General features: G+C 38.4%; 1 protein-coding gene across 7 annotated transcripts in view; it reads right to left on the minus strand.

Moving 5' to 3' along the window:
- STPG2 (sperm tail PG-rich repeat containing 2) overlaps positions 1–15,166 on the minus strand; it is a 397,910-nt gene that overhangs the window by 134,395 nt on the left and 248,349 nt on the right. The window lies entirely within an intron of this gene.

Consider the following 15,166-nt stretch of genomic DNA (forward strand, 5'->3'; position numbering starts at 1 on the left):
GTCTATTTCTGTTTGGAACCCAGTTATAATTTTGGCGATCACAACAACCCATGGCAATGAGTTCCACAGATTAATTCTGCATTGTGTGAAAAAATACTTCTTTTGGTTTCTATTAAACCTGTTGCTTATTAATTTCATTGGGTGACTCCTGGTTTTTGTTTTGTGGGGAAATGTAAATAACACTTCTGTCTTCATTTTTTGCACACATTCATGATAATCATATCCCCCTTAATCATCTTTTTTCTAAGTTGAACAGCCGTAATCTTTTTAGTTTTTCCTTATATGGAAGCTGTTCCATACCTTGGATCACCTTTGTTGCCTTTCTCTAAACCTTGTCTAGTTCCACTATATTCTTTATTCAAAAGATTATGTTCATAGTACTACTTACACAGCTCTGTCCACTCATACCCATGCTGAACCCAACTACCGCTAGCATATCTATACATCTATTTATCTGTGTTACTTATTTGTCCCCAATTACCATAGTATCTAAGCATCTCACAATCTAATGTATTTATCTTCAGAGTTTCACAAAACATAAAGAAAGGTTAAAATAGAATGTTGAAAATTGCAGCCAATAGCACAGCTGATAAATTGTGGGAACAATCTCATGACTTACATGAAGGTAACACTAACCACCTCCACTCTATTACAAGGCTATATTTTTATTTGTCCTTCAGCAATAAATTACGCTCAGGTGCCATGCATTCCTGCATAGCGCAACAGATGGCAGCTGAGAATCAGCATTCATGGCCTCTCAGCTGGACCCTCTGCTTCAGCAACACTCCACTTATTCATCTTAGGAGCCTGGATAGGGCACAATATAATTACTGCTTTGTTTTTATGGCCCCTATTCCAACTAATTTGAAGCCAAAACATATCTACCCAGAGTGTTTACAGTACATTTCCTATGTGAAAATGACAAATCACAGCAGTCCACTGGACCAATCTAATCTCCCAGCAATACAGAAGCTAAGATGTCAACATGATATCGAGTTTATCTGTTGCTGAGACCTTTCCCCTGTGCATTCAATTAAACATAATGATGGACTGAAAATGTTATTTTATTATTATTTACAATGTTAAGAGTATGTGTTGAATACCATTTAAGCACAATACTAAAATTTGCAAGCTATTTTTTCAAGTTCACAAATGCAAGTTCTCCATAATCATCAGTTCCATCTCAATGTGACACCTAAGCATTCACTTTGCTGGTGACTGCAAACATATAATTAAGCCACACTGGAAGCTGTCTATAATGGAAAGGCATTTTCTGTATTTTTCAATATTGCACAATTTTTAACAGTTTTAATATTGTAAGATAGTAAATAGAAAACTTTAAAAAATGCATCTTATGGAGGAAAAATGAACTCTCCCTGTCACTGTGATTCTGTAAGAACTCAAAAGCTAAGATGAGTTTAGCTGGGACACTTATTGTAGGTATTCTAGAAAGTGGTGTTTGTGATTCATTAGACAGGACTCTTACTTCTGAGTCAGTACCAATGCCCTGGTGTGGTGTGAAGAGGAAACATTCAGCTGGTGATTCTGATGACATGAATGATTCTGCATGGTGATTCTGATTTACTGTGATGATTCCAGTGAAATGTAAAACGAAAGATGCTCAGCATTTGTGGTCATACAAGATCTAAAATATTATGGTGATACTTTTAGAAATCTTTATTAGATTAGATATGAGACACTACTTTTCATAAAAGAGTACAGATATAAACCCTGATGTCTCATCCAAATTCCACTTACAGCAATTACATTCTTCTTATATAAACTACCCCTGTTGTTTCAACTGGATAGAGTACACTTCTTCATTCTTGTTCTAAGCTGTTGTCTAATGTTGCTATCTGCTGTTTATCAGCTACTACATTCCTCCCCAAAAAGAAGGGACTGTATTCCAGTGGTGGGCAAAATGATATAGATAAAAAATCCTCCTTCCTTCAATACATTAAATGCATTTAAAATGCTTTCAGATTTGCTACATAAAAGAGTAAATTATTTATCTTTTATGATAGTCACGCTTTGTTCACTGGTGTTTCCTTGACATATGGCACTAAAGTTTACTCCAGTGTGTTAATAATATAAAGGCTACCTTCTCTAAAGAGTAAGAATTCAACAATTTATTACATTTTTGCTTGTACCCTCGCTACCATGTTTTTCCATCATTGTGTAACACACAAAGCTGAAAATAATAGAGCTTCTTTAAATACCAGGAGCCTACAGGTGAACTGAAAATGACCAGTTACCAAGGAAACTAAGTTGAATAGTTAAAAGTGCTGTGAGTATTGTTATAATAAACAAGATTTAAGAAAGCAGTGTAGCAGTTAAAGAAATACTGACCTGAAATCATATTTCAGACATAATGTGTGGTATCAACTCATCATCCTAATCAACATATCACTCCTCCACACATCCATTGTGAAGATTACAGTCAGTATGGTTGAGAAGATCAGGGCAAACCCATGCCTATCACTATACACAGACCTCTTCGGCCACTCAAGAGCGAGGTTATCATCAAGGCACCCTTGTGGGCCCACTTACCATGCCCAGATTTCTCTGCGACACTGATGTGGCAGGAAGAATGGTCTGCAGCTGATGTCAGAAACCAGTCTCTTATAACTTACCCAACCATGTGTGTACCAGGCTTTGATTTTCCAGGTCGCTTATAGGCCCTTCTGAATCGATTTTGAATGGGCCAGGGTCAGTGTGCAGCCAGCTTTCACACCTGTGGCCAACAAGAGGCTCCCACAAACAGCTGTGGCCGAAGGCAGACAACATCCCACATCACTGATGACTGCCTTCTGACCAGATTTGATGGTGGTCGGAGGGCTCTGCACTTTGCTGGTGAGGCAGCCACTAATTGCCTTGGCAAGCATCATAACAAGTAAGATGACCATTTACACCTAGTCATTTCTTTCTGTCCACAATATAGTACTCATTATTTCAGTTGTTCAGATAGTCCCCAACTTCTTAAAAATCATATATGGTTGCTCTGACATGGTCATTTAACTTAAGGTTTATTTTGTCCCAGGAATAGTTTTGTTTTTTTTTAATTAAAAATTGTGCTGAGAGTGCACTATGATTTGATTACATAGTTAGGCTGCTAATAGCTTCTCCAATTGTCTTGTCATCCTGACTACCATTTTCCTGTGAGCTGATTTCCATTTCAAAGAATATTTTACACTTATATTGCACTTCTTGCCTAAGGATCTCAAAGAGCATTATAGAGACAGGAATCCCTTGTGGGGATCCACCTCTATGACATTTCCTGGAAATTACCTGTTATTTGTTCCAACTTAGTGTATCCAAAGGAAAAATATATAGTTTTTCAGAAGTATCTGTATGAGTCCCATAGAAAAATGATTTAGCAGAATCCCTAAACTTCTACCAGTTAGGGAAACTCATCCCATGAGCAATCAATAACATGGCTTTGTAAAGAGTGGTCTTGTCAAAAAAACTTGATTACTTTCTTTGAATGAAATAATTGCAAATGCAAAAGCAGTAAATGTATTTGGGCCAAGATTTTCAAAAATTGGTGCCTAAATATAGATTACTAAAACCATATGTAGATCCCTAAATAACTGGCCTCAAAAGTATTATGATGAGAACAGAGCCTGATAAATTAGGGGTAAGATACAAACACTTATAGTTATGTTTCTTACAATAATATATATTTCTTACAAAGAGATGAGGAAGGTGTCTAGGGGTACATTGTTAAATCAAAGAGAACATTTTCTCATAAAAGAAAAAAAAAGTTAAACAAAACAGAAAATCCTGGTTAGTGCTTTGAAGATTTACTTATTTATTCTGTCCTTAAAAGTAAAAAGGTCACATTTATTTTTTTCCCTAAATAAAAGGAAATCAACCTTTGTTCTCAGAATAAAAACACATACAAACTGATTGAATTACTTTTGGCGGTTAGCTATGTAAATGTTATGAATGTAGCTATAAAAGTTAAACGTCATCTAATTTGCACAAAGACTGTTAATAATTTGTACAGCACATAATTAGGCAACTTGTATGCTTCCCTCAGGTCAGGAAAAAAACACTCCAAATTTCCATCTAGTAACAGAACATTTTAAAAAAAGAGAAACTTCTGCTTTACTAATCTCCTTTATCAAACTGCTCCCTTCATTTGTGAAAAGGTCATTGTAAAATCTACTATTTATTGAATAAATGGATATATTAAAACCCCAGTTGTCATGTACTCTTTACTGTATTTCCCCAGAGGGGGAAAAAGTACAACTAAGATTTGAGAATTTAAACAAGAAAAGAATTATTAAATTGTCAGTTAAGTTTCCAAAAGAAGCATTTTAACTACCTCTCCATGAGTGCTCCTAGCCTCCATATATTAGTAGGAAACACACCCAATATAACACTACCCTTTTGCTCACATTTAATACAACAAGGCCTTACATAACCATGGGCAATGTCACATCCATCCATCCATAAAAAGTGAAAAATACAGGCAGTATATTATAGTCTAGTGCAGGGGTTCCCAAACTTGGTTTGCGGCTTGTTCAGGGTACACGCCTGGCGGGCCACAAGACGCTTTGTTTACCTGCAGCGTCTGCAGGTACGGCTGCTCGCAGCTCCCAGTGGCCAAGGTTCACCATTCCCGGCCAATGGGAGCTGCGGGAAGTGGTGGCTACCAAAACAGAGCTTAGAGTGGAAAGCCTCTTGCACCTTTAACAATAGAGTTGTGACTGGCAACTCCGTAATAAGGATATAAAGAGCTTAAAACTGATTTTACACTCTGGGGATAGTTTAATCAATAGTGCAATTACTGCAGCAATAGTATCTAAACCAGAGTTTACTATCTGGAACAAATGACAAGCACAGAATACAAATTTACTTTTGCTTTACAGAGTGAATACCATCACCTTTCCTCCAAGTGAATGACCCTAATTGATTACTACATTTTACTGACATGAATCAATCAGAAGGGATTTCTGAACCCAAAAAGCTTGGTAATTAAGATTAACATATCAATGTCAGTTATCAGGTAATGTTGGTCCTGATGTGGGAGACAAGCTAAACTATTAAACAGTCATGAAATGAAATGAAAAACTACTCATACATCAGAATTACTATATGATTTTTATTAAAGAAGGTGTATGTGATATGTATCATTGTTATTAACAATTCTCCTGGTACGGCAAAAGGGAGGATCACTCAGCTAAAGAGATAATGTCAAATGAATAGCTAGTTACATCTTGGAAAGAAGTATTAGATAATAAGATTTAAAATAGAAATACGTCATATTTTCAGCTAGTGTAAATCTACACTGACTTCAATTGAACTACACCAGCTGAGAAACTGTCCAACAAACTGTATTTCTGTTTCCAGTATTCATTGCCAAAAGAAGAGGAAAGAGTTGTATTTTATAAAACTATTTTTCCTATTAGCAAAAGATACAGGAGTACTCGAAAACAACCTTTATTGGTTTTGAGTCATAAAAGCCTCAAAACATGTAAAAATTTGTTCTACCAGGAATCTAGCATATTCAGAGCTATTTGAATGGGTCATCCACTTCCTTAATAAAAGAACAGTCATTCAATCAGCAATTTATCCCTTCAACATTTATTCTTGCATAGGTTACAGTAATAAAGAAATAGTTTTCCACAACAAGAAAAAACCCTAAACCAGTAACAACTACCCCCAAACCTGGGTATGATGCACTCTTTTGAAAGGCCTCCTCTCTGGTGAGATCTTATACTGCTTATTGAGTTCCCCAACCCTTCTTCATCACTGGCCCAAGCCACTTATAGAATCATAGAAAAGGAGAACTGGAAAGGACCTTGAGAGGTCATTTAGTCCAGTCCCCTGCACTGAGGCAGATGAAGTATTATCTATTCTAGACCATCCCTGACAGATGTTTGTCTAACCTGTTCTTAAAAACATCCAATGACGGAGATTCCATAACCTCCCTAAATAAAGTGTTCCATGCTTAACTAACCTGACAGTGAGGAAGTTTTTTATAATGTCTAAGCTAAATCTCCCTTTCTGGAATTTAAGCCCATTACTTCTTGTCCTGTCCTCAGTGGATATGAAGAACAATTTATCCCCCATCTCTTTATAACCACCTTTTTATGTACTTGAAGACTAAACAAACTCATTTTTTTTCAAATCTTTCCTTCTAAGTCATGTTTTATTTGTATCGCTCTCCTCTGGACTTTCCTGAAGTGTGGTACCCAGAACAGGACACAGTACTCCAGATGAAGCCTTATCAGTGCTGAGTAGAAGTCTTGCTTACACAATTCCTGCTAATACATCCCAGAATGACATTCACTTTTTTTGCAATGGTATTATATTGTTGACTCATATTTAGTTTGTGGTCCATTATAACCTCCCAGTCCTTTTCTCCAGTACTTCTTCCTAAGCAGTCATTTCCCATTTTGTATTTGCGCAAATGATTATTCCTTCCTAAGTGGAGTACTTTGCATTTGTCCCTATTGATTTTCATCCTATTTATTTCAGACCATTTTTCCAGTTTGTCAAGATCACTTTGAATTCTAATCCTGTCCTCCAAAGCGCTTGCAATCCCTCCCCAGATTGTGTGAGGCTTGAGCAAAGAACTAAGCCCCATATCTATAAAGGGATTTACAGATAGATTTTTATGCAGAGGAAGTGCGGGAGGATGGTAGAATAGAACAACCTGGCCACCCTTATAACCTCAGTCCAATGGTTATTGCACTCATCTGGGATGTGGGAGACCCACATTCAATTCCCCTGTTGCCTGACAAGAAGTGATTTGCAAAGAGGTTTCTACCCCCCTTTCCCTGAGGCCTGGACAATAGAGCCATTCTGTTTCTCTCTCTGGCCCAATTAATATTTAATACAAAGTGGAACAGCTTCAACCAGAGAGCCCCACACCAGAATATTCCTTAGCCCAATGTCACTCGCCTGAGAAGTGAGGAGCCCCTGTCCAAATCCTTTCTCCTCAGCAGGCAGAGGTGGGAATTGAACAGGGCATTCTCACATCCAATTGAGCATCCTAACCACTGGGCTAAACCACTCCTCCCCACCATCAACTATTTTGCAGTGAGTTAGGCATGCTCAGAGCATGCCTTCTAGATAGGGCCTTTCAGGTAACATAAGTGTTTGAGTCGGGGGCTTGTGGATTAGTAGCAACTACATCAGGGATTTAGGTGCCTATGTCCTTTTTCGGATCTGGACCTAACTTTTTGGTTTCTGGGAATCAGTTATTACAGAATTTTCCCCTGTTGCCAACTCTTACAATTGAATCATGAATCTCACATTATTTGGGTTTTTTCTTAAGGCCCCCCGCTCCTAAAGTCATGTGATCACATGAGAGTCTTACCAAAGTTTCAAAATCTATCATTTTTAAGCCTGAATTATTGTTTTGGAATACAGGAGGCTGGCAGTACTGCTTTTGTATCCTGTTACACAATTTTTCTGTAATGGATTGTTAAAATGGTTTCGTCCTCTTTACACTACAGAATAAACAGTTTTAAATCCTGGCCACAAGTGAAAGACACTTAGGGCAATCTGTGGTTGACATGTTAGGGTTTTCTACACAGTGAAATAGCCTGGAATAACTTCTGCTATCGCTCCACTCTTATTCCACACTGACTGCCTTTGGGGAGTTTAATACACTTTCAAAATGGATTAAGCTAATCTAAAGTGCAAAAAGGCATCCTTAGTGCAGAATAAGTGTCTCCACACAGGAGCTACTGCAGAATAGCTATTGCACTTTAATTTCACACCCCAGCTTATTTCACAGCAGCTTCCACATGTTGACAAGCCCTTATTATTGCAGGTCATTTTCCCAGTGCAGCAAAAGCTCAAGAGTTTGAATGTAAAAAAATATGGAGACAAGCAATACATTCATATCCAAGAAGAATCTGAAATTTTCTTATGAAGTTAGGGGCAACCCATGTTATGTTGTCCTTATTATGGTGCAATTGTTGTAAAACTCTTGAAATCAGAGGGACTAATAGAAAAGGCTTAATATGGAGAGGATATCCTGTCAATTGCCCCTTTCTTCCCTGCTGCGAGAGAGAGATCCTTTTTGTTTAACTATGGAAGACACTGGGCAGTTTTATTATCTAATAATGCTGAGTAAACACAGTTTATCCATTGTCTGTGCAGAACATTTGGGATTAACTAAATTTACATGGAAGATTTAATTTTCAACTGAAATATTTGGGTTACAGGAACATCAAATTAATCTCTCCCATGCTGAAGATAAATGAAGGTATTTCAAAGAGTAGCCTTGTGCCTTACTGCTCTCTGGCTCTTGAGGTTTGAGACTGCAATCACCGTGTCTGACCTGACAGCTGCATTGTCTGTACCTTGCTCTTGTATGTCAGTGAGGCTTCTCAACTCTTGCAAACTGATCTAAATCTTGTACTCTGTTCTGAAATTTTTCCCTAAAGCAATCTGGTCTTTCAACAAGGCACCCAAACCAAATATAGTAGCATCTGTAGTTAGAATAACCAGCAGTGAGTATTCATGCAAAGAAGATAAATCGCCATCTGGCTGAGACCCAGCAGCAGAAGTGTCAGACCCAAAGTGATTTTTTTCAGATAAGCAAGTGAAAACAGAGAAGTGTAGTGAACTCCATACATAATCTTACCTAAAAACACTACTCAACATATGGTCTATGCAAAACAAAACAACTTCTTATTTGTTTTACTCAGATAATTAAAGGAGAACACCATTCACTTAATGAGGAAAGGAGAAGCAGGTATACAAAGTGGCAGGTCATCATGTTGAGGGAGTTAATACTACACAAATAATAAATTGTATAATTATGGCCCTGAGTTTCATGCAGTTTGGTGCTTTCCATGGCAACACAGAATACCTAATTAGTTCAGTTAGCTGCAAGCATATCTAGTGGACCTGAGAAATAGATAACTATCTTGTTTGAGATTTTGGGGTATAATTTCAGCACTTTATACTCAAAGCTAAAGAGTTCCACGGTCCCAACATTCAGCTTCTTAAAATTATAAACTTGTTTCAAATGACAACTTATTTTTAACATGTTAACAATAATTAACAAGATCTGCCACTAGTGTAAATTGGAGTAACTCATTTGAAGTCAACAGAGCTACTCTCATGTGCAATAGCAGAAAAATTTCCCCAAGATTTCTTAGCACTTTTGATAGCTGTAAAACCTTAATAAAAATGGGGAAAAAATTGAAGCATCTTTAAAATTTGATAAGCATGAAGTACATAACTTGTAAATTAAAATTAAAATTAAAAAGGTAAGAAATGAATGGAACTATTTTAAAAGTACACATTGGTAACTCCCAACATTTTAGGTCCTTTGTGGACAGGAGATGAAATATATTGTGTGAGGCTTTTTATGAATTACTTAGAAAAAACTGTTGCATAAGTACATATAACCCAGAAGATTAGAGAGAATGAGTGGGAAGTGTTGTTAGAATCCAGAGTTAAAACTAATTGAAATGAACTAATTGCTCTGCACCAAAATACACCATGAGAAAAGGATAAAGTTCTCCACTAGCAAAAGGTCAGGCTAGTTCTTATCTTTTAATAATTTGATTTATCCTTCCTTTGTTAAAACTCCCACTGGAAGAAATAGGCAGCCTCTAGCACATATAATACTGACTATATAAATAATTCCTAATCACTCTGAACAGGTGCTTAATTGAAGGGTCACTCTGGTGTTTAATAGTGTCAAATGCTGCATTATTGTGCTCATATTGGTCTGCTACTATTATAACTAGGGATCTACTAAATTCGCTATTCATTTTAGTCAATTTCATGGTCATAGGAATTTAAAAATAGTAACTTTTATGATTTCACCTATTTAAATCTGAAATTTCACAGTGTTATAGTTGTAGGGATCCTGACCCAAAAAGAACGTGTGGAGTGGTTGCAAGTGGTTATTGTAGGGGGGGGGTTGCAGTACTGCTACCCTTACTTCTGCGCTGCTGCGGGCGGCAGCACTGCCTTCAGAGCTGGGCACCTGGAGAGCAGTCGCTGCTGGCCGGGAGCCCAGCTTGGAAGGCAGGGCTGTTGCCAGCAGCAGGGTAGAAGTAATGATGGTATGGTATTACCACCCTTACTTCTGCACAGCTGCCTGCACAGCTGGGCCCTCAGTCAGCAGCTGCCACTCTCTGGCCACCCAGCTCTGAAGGAAGCAATGCAGAAGTAAGGACGGCATGGTATGGTATTGCCACGCTTACTTCTGTACTGCTGTACTGCTGCTGGCAGGGCACCGCCTTCAGAGCTGGGCACCTGGCCAACAGCTGCTGCTCTGCAGCTGCCCAGCTCTGAAAGAAGTGTAGAAGTAAGTGGCAATACCGCGACCCCCCCTGCAACTCCCTTTTGGGTCAGGACCCCCAATTTGAGAAATGCTGGTCTCCCCCATGAAATCTGTATAGTATAAGGAAAAGATCATATTTCACGGTCCATGATGCATTTTTCATGGCCCTTTGGTAGGGCCCTAATTATAACAGTGTTGGAAAAATTATATTGTGAGCTTCTCAGCCCAAGGACCAACGTCTTGACCATATTTGTCCATAACATGTCATGCACATCTGTAGTGTTGCATAATAATAATTGTGCTTATTAAATTCTATGTAGTGAAGCAACATTTTAGAGTAACAAAAATATTTCCATAAGTGCCTTTCCTCCTCTTCAATTACATTTCACCAGTTTTTATAATTACTCCATACATTAGGCCAAAGATCACATTAATATTATATCCACAGAAGGCTATAAAATGTTCCATGTCTGGAAAATTGAACAAAATTGCTAATTACATCATAAAAAGGTGTCACACAGATAAGCTGGCATACCAAAAAGAACTGACATACTTGCTTTCACACTGTCAAGTAAAGGGGTGACAAGTATTATGACAGAAATGTTTACACTTTGCTACATTTAACAGTGTTAAAAACAAGTAATTAATTTGCACTCACTGTATAGCTTTTTTGAGGGTTATAACTTTTATTAAAATGTCTGCCAATTAAAAAAAAGGCAAAACTAGAACTGTGCATTAGCATAATTTTTCAAAAGAAGCATTCTCTCTTAATATACTGTATGGCACTGGTTTGATTTTCTAAGGTATTTCAATGGGACTTGCAGCTGCTTAGCACCTCTGAAAACCAGACAACTCATTACATTTTGAGACCTTCATTTTTACAGGCCATACTGTGCCACCAGTTTTCAAGTAGAATACACCAGTGAAATCAGAAGGGAGTTCTGTTTAAAAAGCAATGTCATGATTATGGCGCTATGTCATTTATGGAAGTTGTACAAAACATTCTGGGTTTGCTCCTCCCACATCTCTTGACACTTTAAGCTAGGTGAAAAGGATCGAGTGGCATAAGTTGTTCTAAAAGAGTAGCTAGCCAGGGCTGCGGCAGTGGAGATTCTGGGCAGTGCTGCACCTTTAGGGCCTAGGCTGCCATAACTGATGACACACACTGCAGGGCTATCTAAAAGATGGTGGACGTCGCAGAACAGCCCAGGATTCTGAGGGTGCGGAGGTGGTTTACCATCACTTTACTGCACGCTTGCCCTGAGCTCCAAGTTATTTTTTTGCTTCTAGACTTAGAGCCATAGCACAGAATCTCACCCACCAAGTACAGTTTGAAATAAAACTATTTCAGTATGCAGAGAGAATCTTTGTTGTATTTAGACTAAGGATCTTTATTCCAGTTAACCTTTCTTGAAACAGTTTCCATATTCTAGAGCATAAGGGTCTGATGTCACAGCTCACACTCACATGGGTACAGGCTTCAGAATTGGGCCCTAACAGTTCACCATCAAATATTAAGAAGGAAAAAATTAGAATTTTGTTATATATTCTTTCTAGCTCCCTGAAGGCTCATTTTAGTCTACTTCTGACTAACAGGAAGTCCAGTGGCAAAAATAATTCTTTACTTATCTGCTTCGCAATTATGGCAGTGAAGATAAATGAACAGCACTCTATATTACGGGATCCATAGGGACTTATGATGAGTCATGCAATATAAGCATCATGGTTATAGTTATTAGTGTATTTCAGTTTATATAAACACACATAACTTTCTTGTAGTAAACAAAGCAGTGTAACTTGAGAAGTCTAACGCATAATAAATTAGGTAAACATTACTTCAACTATAAATAGAACTTCAGTAATAGCTCTACGCTCGCCATGATCAGAGTATTGTAGCAGTGTATAGTGTGATACCACGACCACACAACTTACTGAAAAATTCACCCCTTTGTGTGGAATTGTGCTCCAGGATCCCAGCTTACATGGAAAAAAAGCATGTTTCTAGCCAGTATGGTTGTGGAAATAAACTTGCAATTGATAATGGAATGTAAACCAATGAGGTGTCACCTGATGGGCTCTGCAGAGAGTCTGAGACAATAGATCTAAAAGGTTTGGACTGTCTGGTTCACCACAGTAGACTCTGCATTGCTGCAGCCACGAAATATAGCTTTTTTAAAAGATGCCACTGAATTCAGTTTTTTGCTGAAGAATTTACCATTTTTCTGTGGCCAGGCATTAAACACTGCTTTTTTCGACCACCTGCCCTGCCGGGACCTGACTGCAACAGCCTGCTGCTTTGCACCTCTCCACTACAAGAAGGTATTAATTATAGCATATTTTCCATACACTGTTTCATGAAGCATGACAGCATGTGATCAAAGGAGCTGAGGAGCTGTAGCTCTTCCCTTCCCTGCAATATGGAGGAAGGAGATTCTGAGTCATGCCACTGGGAAAACATTGCAGGAACACAAGGGTGGGAGTCAATGGGCTGCCCAAAGAGTACACTAAAAAAATCCACCCAGAAATAAATCACTATAAAAAATAATCATTTATGAATTTTATGTCAAGGAGCAGATTCAGCTATGGGCCAGTTGTGTCGTGGGAGCAGATGGGTGTGTGAGTAAGATGGGAATGAAATAGCAATAGAATAAGTGTATATTGCTATGGAAATGTGTACATGCATAGGGCCCTAATCGTGATATGTGCTTTTATCACCACAAAATTCTGATTGTTAAAATTGTCATCCTCAAAATATTTACTGGATGTCTGACCAGCTGCACTGTAAAAGCAATATGTTAATCAACAGTACATTTATAGTTTTTAATATAGTTGCAACATACACAGGGGAGAACAGACATTAAAAAGGACACCACTGAGTCCTTTACTGTTAAAAACTGAAAAGTTAAAGCTTACTAAAATTATGTATATCAAACTAAAGCACAGAACTCTACCATTATGCTTTTCCACTATGAATTAATTAATTTTAAATGATTTCTAATATAAAGTCCTATGATACACCAGTTCCTGTCCATAACTAAACCCAAGATTAAGACTAATCAAAGCCCAGCTGACTTCCCCAAAATGCTCCACTTCCTCTGCATCCTCAGACTATGGATGAATAACACACAAAATCAAGCAGAAGCGAAAGTACACAACGCATGCTCATTTTTCCCATCAGATGCAGGCGAAAACAGATGAATGCAACCAAAAATACTACATTAGTATTGGAAATGATAAAATCATTCAAAAATATAGCTCCATCATTGCAGCAGCATGTATTTTAAAAAAATCCAACAAATTTCATTTCCCACTACTGAATCCAATTAGTCCCTCAGCTATGTTTAGAAGAATTGGACTCATGCTGACATCCGATCCACAGAGAGATCTCTCAGACATTCCCTCTGATACAGAGTCCCCATTGACTCCTGACTGATGCAAACACTGATAGAGTTACTGTACGCGTATTTTGTATGTGTACTCTGCTTCCCTAACCTTGTATTGTCCCCTTCAATGATTTTTCTTTCTTGTTTAGAAATTTGCTCAACTTTTCTTATCTCTTCCCTTTGTCAAGCCATTCCCTTTTCTATAAAGTCTCTCTTCCCTCTTACTCTGTTTTCCATGTTTTTGCTCTCTTCCCAATCTTTCCATCTCTCATCCTTTCAATTACTTCATTCTCTGTGTTCCCTCAATTGCCATCTCATCCCTTCTTCTTCTTTGTACTACCCCAATCTCTCTCTCCATTATCCCACTCCTGCCATTGTCAAAATGCTGGGTTCTCTATTTATCTCAGAACATATATAGCCACAATGGAGAATCTAAACACCACACCACCATAAGGTATGAAAATATTATTCTCATTTTACAGACAAGGATCTGAAGCACAGAGAGATTTGATTGATGACTTGCCCAAAGTTCACAAACATCCGGGAACTGAACTCAGAACTCCTAATTCACAGTCCACTTCCTTGACTGCAAAATCATCTTTCCTTCCCCGCCAGTCATTACACTGCATTCCGTTCTCCCCAAAAGTTGTAAGGAAAGGATCAGGCAAGGTTCCTTGTGGCAGCACCTATTCCCTCACAGGACAGAGGAACAATAATGAGATCAATTAGATCTCTTTTTCACCCCCTCCCCCATGGAGAAGAAAGCCAACAGGGTCCAAAGGTGGAGCAGAACTGGAGGGGGAAGGGAAGAGGCTTTCTACAGATACTGTTGCTCTAGAAAGAGTAGTTGGTCAGGGGACCAGAGAGGAACTAACAGGGGCCTTTCCTCCTTCCCCTTCTTGCTCCACATCTTCACTTCAGTCTCTTGGCTCCCATTTCATTGCCTGGGAAGGCCAGCTAATATGGCTGAGTTTCCTCAGACTTAATCCCAAGTAGCAGTGCATTTGGCACATAATTGCCACCCAGAGATGAGAGAGCTATGGCAGGGCAATTGTAGCAATTAGTTATATGGTGAAGGCTGCCCTTCCATTGCTCTTTCATCGAGTTTTCTGCTCCACAGAGCTAGGCCCCCTCCCTCAGTAGGCCATCAGTCAAAGATGTTTAATTTGCTCATGGCTAAATTCACATTGGAATACATAAGTATAACACAAAGAAAAGATTCAGGCACTGAAAGTGTGCTATATTTCATTACACGGAGCAACAGAGGGAGCGAAAGCGAATCAGAGAAGCAATATTTATTTACTCCCATCTGATTCAGCAGTGAATAATGGGTCTGAGGTGAGCCTCTACTCCAGCATCTATTTAAAGCACATACAGTAGGTATGTCGACAAATTGTCATTTACTCTGCTTATTACTGGTCACGTTTTTAAAACCTGGCCTCCATTCCTGTTCCCACAATTTGGGAATTGTCATTTAGATAGCTAAATATAGACTGTCCCTACAAATCATGTT

This window comes from Mauremys mutica, chromosome 5 (assembly GCF_020497125.1).
Source record: "Mauremys mutica isolate MM-2020 ecotype Southern chromosome 5, ASM2049712v1, whole genome shotgun sequence".
Lineage (NCBI taxonomy): Eukaryota > Metazoa > Chordata > Testudines > Geoemydidae > Mauremys > Mauremys mutica.